Consider the following 18,180-nt stretch of genomic DNA (forward strand, 5'->3'; position numbering starts at 1 on the left):
TTGGCTACTTCCCACCTTCTCAGAAAACTCCTGTGCATCCTTCAAAACCCAATTTGTGCCTCTTTCTGGGGACTGCTTCCTCTGGGCTCCTGCCTGTGTACTCTCACAGCATTGGGTGCTCTGCTGGTCTGGAAATTATTCCCACTGTGTTGGCCTCCATTATTCCTGGATCTGGTTTCTCCCGAGTTCAGGGAGGAAAGGAAGAATATTCCCTTCCATCTGCACCTCATGGGTACAGAGAAGTGCTCAGTGAAAGTATAGGGCCAGCAAAGAAGAGAGAAGTAGGGACCAGGGAAGAGAAAGAGACAAGAGTATAAAAACAGCTGCTCCCAGCCCCTCACACCGCCCTAGCCTGCTTCCTGCCAGGGAGGCCATTCCCAGCAACGCATGCCTGGCCTGAAATAGACACATGGGGGCCTTGGTAGTGCATTTTCATAGCTCAACACTAAGCAACCTCCTCCCCATATTCCTTGGGCACTGAAGCTCCCTCTCTTCCCAGGGCCTTGCCTCTGCAGCCAAGACCCCTCCTCCAGCAGTGCCCAGACCTCGCCCCTCTGTTCCTGTTAACTTTGTTTTATAAATAAATCATATAAATAGGCTCCTCTGATTCCTCGGAGCATGCAGTGTTTAAGGACTGGGGCACTGCCGCAGGCATAATTGTACTACCGAATCCATCAGCTGCCTAATTACCATTCATTTTGCATTTATTTCTGCTAATTAAAAAGAGAGAAACTCCTAACAACTTTTACGTAAATACTATATTTGTTCTATGTAAAGATGGGATGCTAATTTGCTGGTGATTAGCTGATTATCGGATTTTATAGCTGTCACACAGGATGGCCCTGTCTCCCATTTGCACCCCAGACACCACTTGAGGCCCCTGATCAGATATGGGAGGAAGGAGTCAAGGGAGACCCACCTGGGGGGTTCAAGGGCCTATATGAAGCCCAGGGTCACCAGGAGCACCATACGCCACTGGGGCCTGGGGCAGGGTAGCTGGAAGGTGCCGCAGTCTGATTGGTGAAGCTGGGAGGAACCTCTGGCTCACTCACTGCTTCCGTATAGATGGAGAAACTGAGACCGAGAGAGGCCTAGCACCTCCCAGCAAAACAGTGACCAGGGACAGAGTCAGACTGCTATTCTAGACTGGACTCGAGTGCCCATCCCACTGTAGTATACTATTGTCAGGAGGAATTTGCAGGGAGGTGGCTGCATCTGCTGCTGAAGAACCATGAGGACCGAACTCGAACCCATGCGGAGGAAACGGGCACTTAGCCCATGGCCCAAACTGAACCCTCTGTGTACCCTTCTGAAAACCTCCACCTCCTTCTACTTCCCTAGGAAGCCCTGGGCAGCCCTGGGCTCTGCTCCACGGCACCCTGACCACACTTAGCAAGGCTTTCTCCCAGCCTGGATCGAGACTTCCCCGGGACTGGCCTTGCACTCTGTGGGCTATCCGGGCACATGTGAATTTCAAATTTTAACATTATGTGTGTATCTTCACATAACTAAGGAAAAAAATATAATTAGTACATCAAACCCATGATTTCACAGATCATAGTGCTTTTGATGAGGCTAAGTAAAAAAGAAAGTAATTGGTTTAAAGTTATTTAAATAGTTAAATACTGTTTTGTTTATTTGTTTGTTTTTGTTTTTGAGATGGAGTTTCGCTCTTGTTGCCCAGGCTGGTGCTATCTTGGCTCACTGCAACCTCCACCTCCCAGGTTCAAGTGATTTTCCTGTCTCAGCCTCCTGAATAGGTGGTGTGACAGGCATGCGCCACCACACCCAGCTAATTTTGTATTTTTAAGAGAGAAGTGGTTTCACCATGTTGGTCAGGCTGGTCTCGAACTCCTGACCTCAGGTGATCTGCCCGCCTTGGCCTCCCAAAGTGCTAGGATTACAGGCATGAGCCACTGCACCTGGTCAATACATTTTTAAGTACATAAAGAATTAAGATGGAACATGGACATGGCTTACAGTACCTAATAACTGAGGGTGGGTTATTTGATAACTTGAGGAGGGTCTGAGAAGACCAGGTCAGAAGGCCAGGCAGTTGAGGTCAGGGTCAGCAGTGACCTGGGGCAGGGTGGGCCAGGTCTGCAGCCACCACTGCCCCATCCCATGACTGGGCAGAAGGTGCCCTAATATTGTGCCCTTCTCTTCCCAGCCCTGCAGTTGGTCAGAAGTAGCCCACAAGAGAGCAGTCATTTGTTCCCCCAGAGGTAGTTTCACTGGGACTCTGTTGGGGGAGGCCAGGAGGTTGGACGCTACCCCATTTCCCACCAAGCCACCAGTTGCGAGTGTGTCATTTCACATGGGCATGCGGTGCACCTGTTTTCCCTGACATTGCAAGGTGAGACACTCACTGGCCCCTGCTCTCTTTCTTCCTGGCCAATCTGAAAATGCCCAGTTCCCAAGTTAAAGGGATAACAGCTTTGACAAGACCAGGTGTTGTCTGGGTGGCCAGAGAGCTAAGGGTCAGGGTCAGTGTGGCCCATTGGAGATCCCCAAGGCTTTGGGGTCCAAGGACCAGGGTTCCAGGCCTGGCTGCTGCCTCCCGGAGCTTCAGTCTTCTCCTCTGTAAGATGGAGACAGTTGTGCTGAAAGCGTTCTGAGAGTCATGTGCAAAGTGTCCCTCAGAGGAAGACTCAGTACAGCCGGCAGTGAGCCCAGTTCCAGGGGCCCCCTCGGCCGCCGCTGTGTCTGTGCCGCCAGAGATCTCCCGCTCATCAGCCCCTTTATCACCCTGTACACAATCAGGGGAAGCCTGGAAGGCCACTGGGGCTGAGGGCAGATGGAAAACAAAGAAAGAAGACAAAGGCACTGCTCCTAGGGGCCAAAAGGCACCTGCCTCCTCCCCCAGGCCTGGCCTTGGCCACCCCAGCCTTCCAGGACCTGCCCCGCCCCTCCAGAAGGATAGTCTCAGAACTCATATAGGGTCACCACTCTCAGGGGACCCTCAGGAAGTCACTCCTCTCCAGGCCACCTTTTCTTATCCGTAAAATGAGAGAATTGGACAACAGGCCATGTGACCTTTGGCAAACCTTCCCCCTCTCCCAACCCTCCAGGGTCTCCTTGGGGCAGACCCAGCCCTTCTCTAGGCTTCCCCAGCCTGTCCCAGGAAGTCAAGACGGTGCCCACTTCTGCCCGTGGGGAGGATCCCAGCCCTGCCTTGAGCAGAGTGAGGTAAGCAGGAGGCTTCTGTTTCCTGCCGAGATGTTGGGACGTGCTGAGTGCTCAGTGCGTCTGTGTAGAATGAATGCATGATTTCATCAGAAGGGGGCCTACTCAGTGTCAGCCCTAGGTTGCTGCTGCTATTGAATCCTTTCGGGGAAAGAGACCCTTCTGGCCTCTTGAGGGAGGTGGAGAGAAGTGGTGAAGGGCTGGCAATGGCATCCGTGCCAGGCTGTCTGGCTTCACATCTTGGTTGTGTGACCTTGGACTGGTTTCTTAACCTCTCTGTTTCCTCATCTGTTAAAAATGGGTACAATACCTACCTCATAGGTTGTGGTAAGATTAAATGGATTAATTTACATAAAGTGCTTAGAACAGTACAGCTAAAGGTTAAATATCACTATCCATTTCATCACTCTTACTATGGTTAGAGGGAGGCTTACAGGGAAGCACATGAAGATGAGGCATCCTGGCCTCTCCTGTGCACAGCCTTGGTGAAGCCTGGGAATTGCTGGGAGCTATAGAGTGTTCTAGGTGGGAGGGGCAGCAGTTTGCAAACAGGAACATTTCTATATAAGTATTTCTGGTAAACTGTTAAAACAGGGGCCTCATGAGAAAGGGGCATGAATTCCTAAGATTCTAGAAATTTGTTGTGATTTCTTTTCTGATTCTAAATATATATTTGTAATTTGAAATCATTTTTAAAACAGGGCCTCCAAAATTGTATAAGCCTCAGGCCCTGCAGCCTGAGCCATTCCTGATTGTTTCTGTTACTGTGATTGTATTTCTGTGGCCCAGCCCTGTGCTGCCCACCTCGGTGGCCCTCACAGGATGGCCCAGCCTTGGGGTCCCAGGGACCTGTCTTCTCACCCTGTGGACAGCGGTGTTATGTGCAGGCTGGCCTCTGAGCTGTGGTCTACACTTCACACCCCAGATGGAGGGAGCCCTGAGGGGGCAGACAAAGGAAAATGGGTCCCTCACGGAAGGTCTCTGAAGGAGTCTTCCCTGAATATGCAGGACACAGAGCCCTGTGCCCAGAGACTTGGTGACCAGCCCTGCTGCCCCCACTCACCACGGACCAGGTGTGGCAGGCCGGGCCCCTCTCCCTTCCCACTCCCCCTCGGTGTGTGCCCTGGTGGGCAGGCAGTGGCGGGTGGGGCCGTGGGAAGCAGGCTGGTGAGTTGGAACAGTCACCCCTATAGCGGTCGTTGAGTGACTGGCTGTGCGCCAAGCTTCAGGTTCCTGCCGGGTGCAGACCCAGAATGGTCCCAGCCCTCTGGGAGCTCTCCTGGTGACTGGGACCACAAGATTTGCACCTGGAAGGGCAAGGGGTGAGCAGTGGAAGGCTGTACTAGACCCATCTCTCTCCAAGAGGAGGCCGGAGAGCCCAGAGGTCATGAGGGCTGGACCCTGGGGGAGGACCTCCGAGAGGACGGGCCCTTGGCTGGGGGGGGGCTCCCAGCGTGGGCATTGTGGGCCCTGGTGCCTCTGCTGGCAGCAGGGCCTCTCAGCCCAGGCTCTGACAGGGACATTTATAACTCACAGCTGTGCGGTCCTGGACCCAACTGACTGTGGTAAACCGATCTGGCTTCAGGAAGTCCCGTCCCGAGGCCACTCCCCATCCCGACCCCCACACTCTCCTTCACCTCCTGACACCCACATCCTGTTCTCAGTGGGAGGGGCAGGCAGCGGGCACCAGGCCAGGGGCCCAGCCAGGGTCTCCAACCTGTGGGCAGAGTGGGAGAGGACAGAGAGCAGCAGTGAGGCCCCAGTGCTGCTGGGTGCCCACTATTGCCAGCCTCCTCTCAAAGCACACACAAGGAGGCAGAGGCCCAGAGGCAGTGCAAGGTCCCCAGGATCCCACAGGGTCAGAGCGCCAAGAGCACAGGTTGTAGGGCTCAGGGGCATGTTCTGCGCTTCCAGATCTACCTATACCTAGAGAGGGGATTCGCCTTCTGGCCCCTGTGGTCCCACTCCAGCCAAAAGGAGCCTGATGGGAGGAGCAGAGTGAACTAGAGGCCAAAGAGAATGCTGGGAAAGACACCATTTTGGGCCCTGGGCCTTGGCCTGGTCCTCCTTTGGGACACCTCATCCCCAAGATGCCTTGTGCTCATCCACCTAGATCCTCCCAGCCTAGTTCAAGCGTGGGGCCAAAAATGGTCTCGCCCAGTGCTAGAAAGAGAGACGGTACTAAAGGCTGCAGCACACCATAGCTCTGACCCCTTACATTCCTTGGCCTGATATGCTGACCAGTTCTTGGGCTCCACCAGCCAGCCCGCCCCTCCTCCATGCCTCTCCCTCTCCTTCTGCACAACATAAGGGCTGATAGACAGTAGGGAGTTTGCCAAAGCTTGGCCCGTGTAACTCTGGTAATCTACGGCAAGATTCTAGAATGAGGTATTACCCAAAGGGACGTATATTTTTGTTTTACTAATTACAATTTATTAAAGTGTATCAGAAATATATAACTAGCCTATCAAATCAGTTATTTCAAGGGCATGATTGCTTTGGACAAGGCCAGATTTATTGGAGCTTAAAAAAAAGTGAGTAGCCCCGTCTCTACTAAAAAGCACAAAAAACTAGCCAAGCGAGGTGGCGGGCGCCTGTAGTCCCAGCTACTTGGGAGGCTGAGGCAGGAGAATGGCGTGAACCCGGGAGGCAGAGCTTGCAGTGAGCTGAGATCTGGCCACTGCACTCCAGCCTGGGTGACAGAGCGAGACTCCGTCTCAAAAAAAAAAAAAAAAAGTGAGTAGAAGGTGAACATTAAATTAAGTCATCATGCAGGTAGATCTCAGCTCAGACCAAGAATCCTAAAGAGTGTGGGGGAAGAGCTGAAGTTGGGGGAGCATAATCTAAGTCCTCACCAGGGCTCTTTCCTGCTTTAAACTCTGCATCTGGGCCTCCTCTCCCAGTTATAAGCGAAACAGGCAGCCCCGGACCTCGTAGGAGGGGCGAGGGAGTGAGCCGGTTTTCCCGAGGAGGTGCGTACACACATAAAATGGCTCCAAGTGTTGGTCAGGGATCTGGTGAGCAATTCATAATGAGGAAAGAATTCAGGCAGGGGTCACACAGTGGCTTTGGAAGTGGCTGCCGGCCGGCCGTGTGAGATAATTCCCCGAAGCCAGGCACGGCGCAGAGAGGAGGCCACGGCAAGGGCTTTGTACACCCGGCTAAAAATACCCCCGACAGCTTCTCCCTGTCACCCTGCCTGGGGGCCGCACAGGAAAGTGATGGTGTTCTGCTTTTCTTGCTAGGAAGAGAAAGACAGCACAAAGTCCCCAGTCCCGGAAGAAACAAAACTTATATTTATATATTTTTCAAAATCCCACTAGGAGGAATTGGCTTGCTGGTTGGAGTGCGGCTGGGCGGAGAAGACACAGCCAACTCTGATAAATCAGGCATCCCGGGGTGTGCTTAAGTGACCCAAGAGGCCACTGAGATTAGCTCGGCGGCAGGGACAGAGGTGGGAGGGGAGTGGACGGGCTGTCTGCACACCGGCCTGCTCTCACACACGTCCCATCTCCCCCCTGTGTACCCAGGAGGAAGAGGAGGAGGCCCATTGGTGTCGGACCAATGCTGCAAGGGGTGTGAGGAGAGGAGCTGCTGTTTTCACTGAGCTGCCATACCCCGAAAGGTAACACCAGCCCCCGATGCCCAGACCGTACCATCACCTAAGCCTGGCCAGGGGCAAGCTCTAGCAGCCTGGAAGTGCTGTGGCTGGCCCAGAGCTGAGGGTTTTCAGCTGCTTTCCCTGCCTTTCCTGGGCCTGGCTACAGGGCCTCTCCCTAACTCCTTGTGTGGTGCTCATACTGCCAGAAAAGGCTTCTGGGTGTCAGTTTGTCTGTCTCCAAAATGGGGCACTGGGCTCAGGTCCTACACTTACCTCAGTTCTCAAGGAGTCTCTGAGTCAGTTATGTCTGATTTGGTTGAGCCATCTTAGCAGCCTGGCTCAGTTGGAACTCTAGGAGTGTAGCCAGGGGTCCCAGCCCTTGTGGATGTGGGATTCTAAGGCCATGAGGTCCACAGTGCCATGTGGGGCTTGAGAAGAGAGGATTTTCCAGAGCAGACCTGGCTGAAGATGTGCTCCGCTGGGGATGTGGCTGTGGTCTCCTTTGTGGAAGCATTCACAATTCCAAAGTTCTCCCTGTCAGCTCTGGGCAAGAATTATTATCTGCATTTTCAGACCACGAGAACAAAGCACAGGGAAGTTAATGATGCCTGCCAGGGATCACACAGTGAGCTCTGGCCACGCCACAGCAACTTGGCTTCATCCTATTTGCCATTCCAGCTTCTGTGCTTTTACTTTGACCATACTGTACTCATCCTCTCAAGAGAAGTTCTGCTTTTGAGGCCAAGCAACCACTAGTCTGTATTGTGTGCCTGTGAGTCCCATCCCTCCATCCACCCGTCATCCATCCACTTACCTCTCCATCTCTCCATCCATCCCTCTTTCTTTTTGTCCATCCACACTCATCCACCCATTCATCTCTCCACCACCCATCCATCCTTCCATCCACCTACTTACCCACCCATTCCCCCCATCCACTCAGCTGTTCATCCACCCATCTATTTACTCTTTGATTCACTCATCAAATATTCATGGAGTCTCACACCAGGCCAGGCCTGCATTAGGGGTTGGGGTTTTTGTTTTTGTTTTTGTTTTTTTAGGCAGGGTCTCATTCTGTCACCCAGGTTGGGGCGCAGTGACATGAACATGATTCACTGCAGCCTTGACCTTCCAGGCTCAAGCAGTTCTCCCACTTCAGCCTCCGATGTAGCTGGGACCACAGGCATGCACCGCCATACCCAGCTGATTTTTAAATTTTTGTGGAAACAGGGTCTCATTTTGTTGCCCAGGGGTGGGTTTTGAAGACGGAGCCAATCTAGCCCTGCCCTAGAGGGTGTGGTGTGCAATGGAGTCCGACTCAGATCCCAAAGCCAGACTGAGTTCCATAAGGCAGTGCTCAAAGCCTGTGTGGTGACCATGACTACACAGGGGAGGGGGTGGGAGGACATGGCTGATTCTGCAGGCAGACATTCGGGGAGGAGGAGGCGGCATTGCTCATGCATTCATTCCCCAGGTGTTTACCGAGAAAGTCTGTCAGGAACTCTGTAAGTTTTGGAGCTATAGCAGGGAATACAGCGGACAAAACTCCCTGCCCTTGTGGCACTTGTATTCTCATGAGGAGGCATGGACAGTAAATACCTAAAAAGTGAATGGATCAGGTGATGCTAAGTTTGAAGAAGACGGATTTAGCCAGGTAGGAGCGCAGAGTATACAGTGTAAAGTATCCTTTCACAAGGCAAGGAAAGCTTCTTTTTTTTTTTTTTTTTTTGAGACAGGCTCTCACTCTGTCACTGTAACCTCGACCTCCCAAGCTGAAGTGATTCTCCCACCTCAGCCTCCTGAGTAGCTGGGACTACAGGCACACACCACCATGCCTGGCTAATTTGTGTACTTTTAGTAGAGATGGGGTTTCGCCATGTTGCCCAGACTGGTCTCGAACTCCTGGACTTAAGTGATCCACCTGCCTCAGCCTCCCAAAGTTCTGGGATTACAGGTGTGAGCCACTCCGCCTGGCCCAAGAAAGGCTTCTGTTAAGTTGGCCATTTAACAGATACCTGAATGCAGCCAGGGAGTCTGCAGGGGTGTACCTGACCTGTTCAAAGAAATACAGGTAATCCAGTGTGGCCGGGAGGATGTCAGGATAGGAGGTGAAGTCAGAGAGATCATGGAGGACCCACTTGTGTAGGCGGACAAGCGTGGAACAGAGAGATAGGTGGGAAACTGTTGCCCACATCCAGGTAGAGGTGATGGGAACGGGGACGAAGGGGTAGTGGAGGAAGAGGTGGGAAGCCATTGAAGGCTGAAGGCAGGCTCGTTAGTGGATTAGAGGTGGAGGATTTAAAAAGACGAGGAGTCAAGGAAGGCCCTTGGGTTTGGGACAGGAGCCAGTGGTAGAAGGGAGGTGGTTATTTGCTCAGCCAGGGGCAGTGGCCGGGGAGGGCTGTGTGAAGCTGAGGAGTTCTGTTTCAGACACACTGAATTTGAGATGCCTTTGAGACGTTCAAGTGGAAAGATTGAGTGGGCAGCTGGATATATGAGTCTGAAAGGCAGAGAGAGGTCCTGGACTAGAGATATAAATTTGGGAGTTGTCGTGGATTGATGGTGTTGCAAGTCGTGAGGCAGATGAGATCACTTGAGAAGTGTGCGGCGCTTGAGAGGGTCAGGAGCCTGAGTGTGAGTCACGGGGCACCCAGCCCTTTGGGGAGTGAGGGTGGGGAAGGGGTCTGCCGAGGAGCTGGAGAAGGTGCAGCCAGGGAGGGGAACCGAAAGCAGGCTCTGAGTGGACAAGCAAGACTGCTGGGCAGTGCGCGGAAAGGACTCTGTATGCTGCAGTGGGAACAGCCTACGCAAAGGCTCAGAGGCCTCAGTAAACCAGCCATATTTGGAGAGGGCTGATGGAGAGGGAGGAGAGACCACACCGCCTTACTGCCCACACTTGGCCACACGGGAGCTAGGGACTGTGGGCGAGCGCATGCCCAGGCTCTCCCTGTCACCCTGGCCGGCACTCCCTGACCCCGGCTGAGCGTCTTGCCCTGATGTCTGTCCACTTTCGCACTTTCTTCAGCTAGCACTACGGACCTCCTTCCTGCTTTCTGGGGCTCGTCCCCCTTGTCCAAAAACACAGGGCTCCAGGTGGCAGCTCACGTGCTGCCCATGGGGGAGAGGCACCGAGCAGCTCCCTATTGAGCATCGTGTGGATCTTTTATCCTAAAAGACGTGAACCTTCCCAGGCCACGAGTGTGTGTCAGAGCGCCTGCTCCCGGTTAGGGGAGGGAGCTCTCTGCCTTTGGTGGGCAGTCATGTACATGCGTGTCAGTGTTGTATCACTTCATTCTTTCTCCATCTCTGTCTCTCTCTATTTCTCAGTCTCTACTGCAAACATCAGCAGTGCCCCCTCTAGGCCAGGCCCTGGGCTGGGTAGGATCCCGAGGAACAGGTGTGCTCCCGACCTTCCAGGAGCTCCCCACCACTCCATCTCTCCCTTGGCTCCTGAATGTACCTTTTTGGTGCTCAGAAACCTGAGCCTGACTTAGAATTCCAGCTTTGCCACCCACCAGTAGTATGTCTTGGGGTGCTGCAGCTGCCCTGTACTGCAGTTCACAAGAGAGGGCACCCTGAGACCCTGGAAACAGACCCAGGAGTTTCTGAGCTATCCCTCTGCTCTGGCTTAGGTTTGATCCTAGGCCCAGTCACCCCTCCCTCCACAATAGAGTTGTGGGTCTTGTCAGGTGCTCTCCCCTTTCAGCATACAGCTCTAGTCCCACCTTCTCCAGGAAGCCTCCCTTGACCACTCTGAGGTCAACCAGGGTTTTCTAAGTACCTGTGTTGTGCCAAAAGAAGGGCTCGAGTCAGGGTGTGCAGAGATGACAGTGGACGGTTTCTACGCTGAGAACTGGCAGTCCAGATGGGGTGGTGGGGGGACAGGTAAAGAACCCACACCTTCCAGCAGAACAGTGAGCACTGCAGGTGCCCAGCAGAGAGAACGGCCTTGGCTTGGTCAGGAACGGCTGCATACAGTATAGTTGCCCTGAACAAGGCCAGAGGCCGGGTAGGTGTGCAAGGTGCAATGCGGGCGGGGGGGTGGGGGTGGAGAGAAGAGTGTGTCCAGGCAAAGGAGCCGCAGGAGCACAGTCCAGCACATCTGCAGAGTGAGTGCGGTCTGACATGACTGGGACGTGAGAGGAGGTTCAGGAGACTTCCAGGCTGAGAATTGAATGGAGCCAGGCAGGGACTTGTGGACCTCCTCTCCCTTGGGAAAGAGTCAGGGGCAGATGTCCCTCCAGCTCTGCATCGAGGACTAGGACAGCAGCAGCAGCTGCTCTGATGATGCATGGCTCCGTGGCAGGGCCATGGCAGGAGGCTTCGGGTAATCTCATTAGTGTGCCCGGTGGAGGGGACGAGTAATCCCATGCCTTTAGACTCACTTTTCCTTAAGCCGGTCCCTACCCATTCTCTCCCTAAATCCTTGTACTGCTTTGGTGACATCAGGTGGGACTGGACTGGACTTAACTCCATTGAACTGATGGGTAAAACAGGTTAGAGAGGAAAATTCTTGCGTGATGCCATAGCTCACAAGGGACAGGAACGGCGTCCGTCTGACTCCAGAACCCATGCTCTTATAACCCTCTACCATCTCCCAGACTGTCTTAGATTATCCAGGCTTATAGACTGCCCCTCCACTGTCCTCATTTTGCAGGTGAGGAAACTGAGGCCCAGAGAAGGTAAGACACTTGCCTAGGGCCACGCAGCAAGTTAAGGACAGAACTGGCACCAGAAGCTCACCTGGCCTGTTTGTGTCCCCACCCCACCCCACAAGCAGGCACAGGGATCCCCCTGGTCCCTGCCCACTTCTGCCTGGAGTACCCACTGTGCTTGGTCTTCCTGCAGTCTTTGGCACTGGCTCCAGTGGAAGGCACCAAGCTCCTCATCAGAAGGCTCCATTGTGCCTATTGTTTAAATATAGATTACTAATGAAATGCCTTTTCATTGCCTTCCCAGTGAATAGTTTCCGTGTAAAGTTAATTTGCAGTGTTATGTAAATTCTGTTTAACTTCAATCAAGTTTCTAATTATGTTTTTACCGCAGTAATTCCCATTTGATTTGTCATCTCCTGTTAGGTATTCGATGTTCGGTGGGCGGGCTTGCTTTCCGTCTGCCTCTCGGTTTTCCAAGGCCCTGACCTCCTCTCTGCTGTGTGTCTGTCTCTGTGGCTCCTGGCTTCTTCATCCCCTTCAGCTTCTTGGTGGCTCATTTCACACCTCCTCGCCATCCCTCCATCTGTCTCCTGCTTTCCTCCTTCCTTCTTTCTTCCTCTTGCCCAGCTGCACCTTCTTCCCCTTCTGTTTTCTTCTTTGTCTCCCCTCCTCCCTCCTTCTTGCCCTCTTTCCCCCTCTCCCTGTTTCTGTATCTATCTTCCTTCTCTGTATCTTCTTTATGTATCTTCCTTCCTTCTCTCTATTCCGCTCATGCCTTGCCTCTCACTCTTCCTCCCTTTCTGTATCTTTCTCTATTGCCAAGACTCTCTCTCCTGCCTCCTCTGCTCACCTTTCCATCCCAGTGCTCCTCCTCTCCTGAGGTCTTCTCTCCCTCCTCCTCCACGGTAGAGCCTTTCCCGAGGCTGCATTCCGGAGTGCCCGCGACAGAGCCTGAGAGGTGTGCTGGGCTAGGGGCTGGGACCACCAGAGGAGCCCTGTGCAGCCCTGAGATGGTGGGGTGGGGGACTGGTGAACAACACAGAGTCTAGGGTTGGGGTCTCTGGGTTCAAATCCCACCCCACCCCTTGTTAACTGTGTGACCTTCAGGTTAGTTCACATTGATTTCTGTGCTGCATCTGTAAAATGGGGTGATAATTTTACCTGCCTCCACAGTAGAGCCCTTCCCTAGGCTGCATTCTGGGCTGAGTGCCCGCAACAGACAGGTGTGCTGGGCTGGGGGCTGCCCAGCCCTGTGCAGCCCTGAGACGGTGGGGTGGGGGATTGGTGAAGAACACAGAATCATAGAGTTATTGTGAGGAGTCAGTGAGATAACGTATGTGAAGGGCTTTAGTGGAGGGGAGGGGCTTAGCCAGAATTAGCCTTTTTCTTTCTTAAGAGACAGGGTCTTGCTCTGTCACCCAGGGTGGAGTGCAGTGGCTCACTGCAGCCTTGACCTCCCAGGCTCAGCTGAACCTCCCACTCAGCCCTCTCAATACCTGGGACTACAGCTGCATTCCACCATGCCTGGCTAATTTTTAAAATTTTTGTTAGAAACAAGGTCTCACTGTGTTGTCCAGGCTGGTCTCAAACTCCTGGGCTCAAGCAGTCCTCCCGCCCCAGCCTCTCAACGTGCTGGGATTATAGGTGTGAGCCACCACACCCAGCCCAGGAATTAGCTTTTATTTGGGAACTCTTGGCTATGCCTTTCATTTTTTGTGGCCTTCCTGAGATGCATCCGCAGTGAGTTTCTGGAGTCCTGGGGGTCAGGCCTGAGGCCAGGGCAGGGTGGGAGCTGGATGCAGATCCGCATAGAGCTGGCATTTCCCTCTCCCCACTCTCCACCCCTCAGCCTTCCTCCCCTACAGCAGGGTCTCAGCTCTGCCTGTCAAGAGATGTGGCCTCCTTCCCTCTTAGTGGGACCATCTCAGGCTGTGAGGACAAGCCTGCCACCCTGGGGTAGTAGCGGAGGCACAGATCCCCAGTGCTGGAAAAGTCCTCAAGACTCTGGCCCACAGACCTTTCCCAAGCAACAGACCAAAGGCAGAGCTGCTCCTGCTGAGTCGGACTAGACACCCCCTTTTTCTACCCTCCCTCACCCCCTAAATGCCCCAAAGGCTATAATATACCATGGACTCCAGCTACAAAACCACTGGTCCAGCTGCAGCATGTTGGCAGCTCTGCCATTGATCACAGGGACTTCTCTCTGAGACTCTGCTTCCCTCCTGTGTGGCCCCAACGTTGGGCTTTGGGATTCTCCCTGAGTGTGGGGATTGTCCCTGTAGTCAGAGAACGGCTGGGCAGCCACAGTTTCCCAGCAGACATCTGCCCTCTGGCTGGGGAGGGCGGAAGGAAAACACCAGACAGAGGCAGGGCTGGGGCTGGGCGGGTGCTCTGCCCCCTCCCTCTGCTCCCGCTTCCTCCCCTACTCTGCTGGGCTTCCCACCCAGCAAGCCCCTGGCACATCCAGGAAGCAGAAAACAAGTGCTGGGGGAGGGCATTCTTCTGAGTGAAGAAGGGCAGCCGGTCACTTGTCCTTCAGAGACACAGGAGCCTGGGCCACATGACCACCTGACCCACAAATGGCTGTGCATGTGTGTAGTGTACGTGTGTGTAGTGTACATGTGTGTGTGTGTGTGTGTGTGTATCCCTGTCCCTGGTCAAGGAAACCTTAGCCATCACGTGGCTGCTTTCTCTCCCTATTTGTCCAAGTAAGCAGTTCAGGCCAGCTGCAGCCAGGAGGCTGTGACACAGAGCCAGGGAGAAAGGCCGCATTGGTGTGGGTGGTGGCAGTGAGGATCGCCATGGGCATCAGGGAGCCCTGAACTGGGTCCCAGAGCTCTTGGGCCTCAGAATATGGTATGGGGAGGCCTGGGCTGGGGAATGGCCTTGCTCTGATCCTCTGCCCTCCCTGGACCTCTGACCTCCCCGCCCCAACCCGCTTGTCAAGAAAAGGCACAGAGCTTGATAACAGAGAACCCTCCCAGCCCTAAATGGAGAGGGTGGGCACCTTCTGACCAGGGGGAGCCCAGAAAGGCAGAGTCCTTGCCAGAGAAAGGGGCACACATGGGCACACGCACCGCGTGTATGGCCCCCGGAGTATGCATTAGAGCCCTGACCTCTGTGGCAGGAGTGTGGAAGCCAGGCCTCCCACGTGCATCCATCAGGCCACTGATTTATTAGCACCTACTGTGTGCCAGGACCTGGGCTGGGCAGGGATAGGGGTTGTCAGAACACAGACCTTCTGGAACCTTTGTCAAACCCTCACCTCTGTGATATATTTTCTTCCCATTGGATGGGCAGTATCACCTTTCATTGCAAAACCTCTGTTGATCTTGTCATGAGCTGGCCATTTCGCACCCCACTGCCATTCCAGGAGGATGCAACCCCTACATTGTTGCAGAACTCAGGAAGAGCAGTGAGAGGCACCACCGAGCCTCTCATGGACCAAGCAGGTGTTTCTAGCCAGGGAGAGTGTCCCCTTCCTCTAGGGAGGTGTGAGCCAGAGCCTGGGCTTCCAGAGCAAATGTGTGCATGTGGGCAGAACACAGAGGCCCTGGGCTTGGACACCTGGGGGCCTTCTCCTAGCCCACATGGGCAGCAGAGCACCAGGGGAAGTGGCAGCTGCAGAGTGGGGCCTCCCCGGGCCTTCATCGAGGTTTGTCATCCTGCATACTGTGTCTTGCATAGATGACACCGTCCCTGGGGGCCTGGAGGAGGAGGGCTGTGGTGGCTTTTTGGGGCCATGCTTCTGAGAGCCCACCTGCATTCATGTGTCTGTTTGTCTCCCTCCTCCCTGCTTCTTCCCTCCTTCCTTCCTCTGACAAACATTTCCTGGCACTCAAGTCTATACAAGGCCCGTGCTCCACAAAAGATACATCTCTCACCCTGCGTGATCACTGCTGAACTGGAATCCAGCAACATTCTAGGGTGGGCCCAGGGCCAGGCCCAGCTGAGGCCTAGGAGAGAGCTGGCTCTTGGCTAGGGAGCAGGGCATGGCTGACCCCACAGGCTTCACTGGGTTCTGAGGAAACTTAGGCGTACTTCCCCAGGATAGGCCCATGGCAGAGCCCACCAGGTGCCTGAGACAAGGGGGTGTAGAGAGCCGGCATCAGGGCCACGCAGAGCATCATCAGACCTTGTCTCTGTTGTGATGAGATCTAGGGTATTCAACCTGGAAGAGTCCCACAGGCTCGTGTGCTCAGGCTGTTCTGGGAAACGCCTGTTCAGAAAAGGGGTAGAGCTGGGTGGCCAGGGCTGAGGGTGACGCAGGTCCGCCATCATGCCACTTACAACTGAATGTGGATTCTGGGCAGAGGTGGTTGTAAAGCTGCTGGGTCAGCATCCCAGAATGCTGCCTAGGCCTGTACGTCCCCAGCCTCAACTTGCGTATCTCTGGGGTCGTGAGGCTTACTACTGCCATCCTGTAGCTCCTCCTGGGACATTGGGTGCTGGCCTCCCACCAGACTGACGCTGACTTCTGTCTTCTACTCTGCTTGTCTTAGGGCCACAGACTTTAGGCCTTTGGCAGTTTCCGATTGAGTCCCTCCCGGGCTTTCCTCCCTGCAGGCAAAGCATCAAGCTGGGTCTACACGGCCCCGCCAGGGCCTGTTTGATTGGGGTAATCTGGACAAGTCATCAGTGTCCTGTGCTCGCGGCCAGGGTGTGGCTAAAGTCAGTTCCTGCCTAAGCTGGGCTGACCCACCTTCTCACCACTCAGGGCCTCCCGGGGCCAGGAGGGACTGCTGTGGGCTCGCTTCATGACGAGGCCCTTGGGCTGCCTTTGGTACATGCAGGAGACCTGGATCCCTGCTCTGTCCCTGTCTCCGTCTCTGTCCCTGTCCCTGGGGTAATCTCGAGCAAGGCCAGGCCCCAGGCAGGCCCGCACCCCGTCCCATCTGTGTTCCTCCCCAGCACTAAGCCAAGAGGCTTTTGTCCCTGGTGGGCCCTCGGCCAGCTGGAAGAGTCTTCCTTGCTCTCTGGCCTATTTGCTTTCTGAGTCCCTGTTGGCCAGGCAGCCTTGGGGGCAGCTGCCTCCCAGAGCCTGTGCCCTGGGAGAGCATGAATGGGCAGGAGAGGGGGCTGGAGAGGGCTGAGGGCCTCTGTTCAGATCTCTGCCCTCACTGGGTCGGGCTGCTAACTTCTGCACTCCCACCATACCCCCAGCCTGTGGACAGGTAAGCCTCCAGTTCCTGAGGCCACAGGGAATGGACTGGGTTCACCTGGAGGCCATGGGTAGCCCTGCAGCCCTTGGGCCAAGCTCCCTTCCCACCCGGACTCCTCCAGACACTTCAGAGGTTCAGGCATGCCCAGCCAGGGTCGGGTGAAGGGGTCTTCCTCTAGGCGCTGTGCCTGTGGTTAACATCACGTTGTCCTCATGTCGGGCTGCGTGGCCTCGTGGGGTGGCATGCCTCCTGCAGGAGCTCGACCTCCAGGAAGTTCTGCATTCGAAGCCTGGTCTTGGCCTTGCTTCACTTTTCCTCTCATCCTGGTCTCTCGGGCATGACTTCTCCCAGGGGACGCTGCTGTCTGCTGAGTTGGAAAGGCAGGGATTCGATCAGGGGCCCCTGCTCAGCTGTGTCTGAAGTGTGCCCTTCTGGGAAGAAAACCCATTTTTGTTGAGGCCTCACACTGGAAAATGAATGGTGGGAGGCCTAGAGGTAAGAGGCCAAAGGCCACTAAGCAGGCCAGCGTGGCCTGCCCACTCCAGCCCACAGAAAACACTGGTGCTTCTGAGGAGGCTCCCTCGGCCCTCCCTCTCCCCTGGGCTGGGTGGGGCCAGTGGGACAGGAAGCCAGGGCGGGCCTGGAGGACGGGGCTCAGGGTGGCCTGGGCCTGAGCCAGGGATGAGGCGAAACCCAACTCTGGCCTGGCCCCAGGCCGCAGCCGTGCAGGTCACTAGGCCTCGGCGAGTGGCCACCCGCCCACCCAACAGGAAGCCCTGCCCAGACACCACCTTTGCCCCACCCCGTATTCTCTACAGCTGGCACTTCTCCTATTTCCCGTGGGAGCTGCTGCCAGGAATCGTGCCCTCTAGAGAAAGGAAGCCCGACCTCGGGCCGCCCTGCCTCTGGCCTGCGCTGACCCCCTCCCTGGGCCTCCTCATGGTGGCAGCTCTGGGCCCATGCCCATCCCGCACCCCCCACACATACTAATGACTTATCTCCTCTCAGACGCAGCCTGTGACCCTTGGGGACCTAGCAGGAGAAACCTCACAGCGGGGCTAGGCCTGGGAGCCAGGAGGCTGGGGCTCTTGGTCTGGGATCTTCCACCAGCCTGCTGGCCCACCTGGGCAAGTCACTCAGCCACTCTGGGTCTCATCTGTAGAAAAACGGGGAGAGGCAGACGCTCTGCCCAGCAATGAGCATCCCATGGGATAAAGGGTTTGGGGTGGATTGAATGTATGCCCTGTGAAGGCAGCCAGGCTTGGGGGGTGACAACACAAAACCTCCCATCCACCCCTGTCTGCCTGGAAAGGAGCCCCTTTTCCCAGGAGCTGGGCGATGGAGCAGGCCTCCATCTCTCAGCTCTGCTCAGGGAGCCGGGCCAGAAGCAGGGATGGGGCTGCGCTGAGGGGCAGGCTCTCCCACCACCCTCCCAACCCCGTCCTCTTCCTCCCTTCTGGTAAGTGCTCTCTGACCCATGACCCACCTCCCCAAGCAAGCCCAAGCCCACCTCAGTATCAGCAGGGGTAGCAGCTTAGGGGATCAGCCGTGTCTTAAAGGGGGCCAAGCAGAGGGGTCA

General features: G+C 55.1%; 1 protein-coding gene across 9 annotated transcripts in view; it reads left to right on the forward strand.

Annotated features, from left to right (window-relative positions):
• The window catches only part of LOC105465958 (zinc finger MIZ-type containing 1), a 241,533-nt gene that overhangs the window by 62,871 nt on the left and 160,482 nt on the right, over positions 1-18,180 (forward strand). For 7 of the 9 annotated variants that reach the window (XM_011714618.3, XM_011714627.3, XM_011714625.3 and 4 more), the window contains one exon: positions 6,717-6,811. The exons of the other annotated variants lie outside the window; for them this stretch is intronic. The gene's annotated coding sequence lies outside the window, so the exon portion shown is untranslated. The remainder of the gene's footprint in view (positions 1-6,716; positions 6,812-18,180) is intronic. 9 annotated transcript variants of the gene reach the window in all.

This window comes from Macaca nemestrina, chromosome 9, assembly GCF_043159975.1.
Source record: "Macaca nemestrina isolate mMacNem1 chromosome 9, mMacNem.hap1, whole genome shotgun sequence".
In the NCBI taxonomy this organism is placed as follows: domain Eukaryota; kingdom Metazoa; phylum Chordata; class Mammalia; order Primates; family Cercopithecidae; genus Macaca; species Macaca nemestrina.